The sequence below is a fragment of the Austrofundulus limnaeus genome, unplaced genomic scaffold (assembly GCF_001266775.1).
Source record: "Austrofundulus limnaeus strain Quisiro unplaced genomic scaffold, Austrofundulus_limnaeus-1.0 Scaffold653, whole genome shotgun sequence".
Classification (NCBI taxonomy): domain Eukaryota; kingdom Metazoa; phylum Chordata; class Actinopteri; order Cyprinodontiformes; family Rivulidae; genus Austrofundulus; species Austrofundulus limnaeus.
Window position 1 is genome coordinate 124,150 of NW_013953055.1, and position 1,870 is coordinate 126,019.

Consider the following 1,870-nt stretch of genomic DNA (forward strand, 5'->3'; position numbering starts at 1 on the left):
CCCCCCCCCCATCCCTTTTAGGGATGCACCAAAAAAAGTACCAGCAATACAATTCAACTCAATTTAGTTTATTTCCAAGCCACAATGAATGTTGTCTCAGGTCTATGTAAAAAAGTTATTGATTTAAGAAAGTGCCACAGTCTTCCATCCTGAGCAGCACATTGGTGGGGGTGGAAAGGAAAAATTCCCTTTTAACAGGAACGGGTGGGACATAAATCTACCACCGTGGGATGGAAGAATATCTTATGACTCCCTAAACTGCATGTTACCTTGACATGTCCTGTTCTGTATATCTCTGATAACTGTCATTATTTAATCCGTTTCTCATGATTCCATGATGTCTGTAATCTTGCTCTTATTCTGAAGTTTCAGTTGTCAGTTTGTCATTGATTCTCTGTTAACATTTGTCATCCTGTGATTGGCTGCCATGAACTACACCAGATGTTTATATACTGTATTGTCTGTTTCCTGTTTCCGGGTCAGATTGAGCTTGACAGACGCTTAGATCACGTCTGTTTAGTTCTGCTCATTCCTTGCATATGCATCTTTCTATTAAATAATCCTGCCGACAACGCCACACGACAGTTGGCGTTGCCACAGCACTACTAGGAGATCGACGGACCAAGGCCACATTGCAGGTGGGACTGATATGAGTGAGAGCAAGGACTGCACACGACCGTGTCTCCAGCTGGATGAAAAGAATCTTTTTATGATAAATTGTTTTAACAGCAGAGATACGCTGGTGATGATTGTGATGGATGATCTTGAATAAGCAAAGAACATTGAATTTTTATTTTTGGCTGTTGAAGAACCTAAGAAGACTTTTGAAACATCATCTGCTGAAAGTGAGTACAGAAAAGCTTCAAGATACCTCCTTACTCTTCCAAAGAGGATTTCTGCCAGATTCTCSAAAAGGTGACAGTGTTGGAGCTCAAGATTCATCCTTTGGAAGAGATGAATGCTTTGGAGAACTCAACATGCGTTTGAAAGGATGAGAAGGCTGAGATGAGAGATCCATTGGACAAGGAGATGGAAGCTGCTTCTGAGAGTAAAGATGTATGGAACTCTCTTTGTGCCAGACCAAAAAACCTCTCAGGAAGAATTCAGCTCTTAGATGACATTGAATGGCCAGAGTTACAGAGAAATGTTTTTTCTCCACCAGCAAGGAGAAAAAAGCAGCAACAGGCTGTAATCAAAACAACTGATAAGAGCCAGAGAAATGAAGCAGTGTTTATTCAAAACAGATCCACACCACTGGAAGAAACTGAGTCTGAGCAAAGTTCATTTGCTGACCTCAGTGAGGGATCTGAGACCAGATTCAGATCCAGCTCAAAGCCAAAGCAAGTCCAAAAAGAGGCTTTCAAGAGTCAAGAAATGCTGATCATCACAGATAAAATAGTGAATGWGATCAGAGACTTCTGGAACAAGAAAAAAGTCAAAGTTCTGAGTTTTGCTGATAAAGTGTCTGACCTYGCAGAGAAGATTCTGCAAATAACAGCAGAGCATCCAACTCTGAAGAAGCTCATCATTCATACAGGAAGTGATGAAGTGATGAACTGACAGTAAGAAATCCTGAAGAAGGATTTTATTCTGCTGCTGAGCGCAGTTAAAAATCTCAACATGGATGTGTTCCTCAGTGGGCCCATTCCTACAGCCAGAGGAGGGGCTGAGAGGTTCAGCAGACTGTTGGCCCTTAATGGTTTTTTGGAAAAGCTCTGTGCTGATCACTCTGTGAGTTTTGTAGATAACTTTGATCTCTTCTGGGAGAGAAAATGTCCCTTCAGGTCTGATGGAATGACTCTGAATCAAACTGGAGCACAACTTCTGGCTTCAAACATGAAGTATTTCCTGAACCAAGTTCCGGCTGGAA

General features: G+C 41.7%; 1 protein-coding gene across 4 annotated transcripts in view; it reads right to left on the reverse strand.

Moving 5' to 3' along the window:
- lrch1 (leucine-rich repeats and calponin homology (CH) domain containing 1) overlaps positions 1–1,870 on the reverse strand; it is a 132,836-nt gene that overhangs the window by 56,854 nt on the left and 74,112 nt on the right. The window lies entirely within an intron of this gene.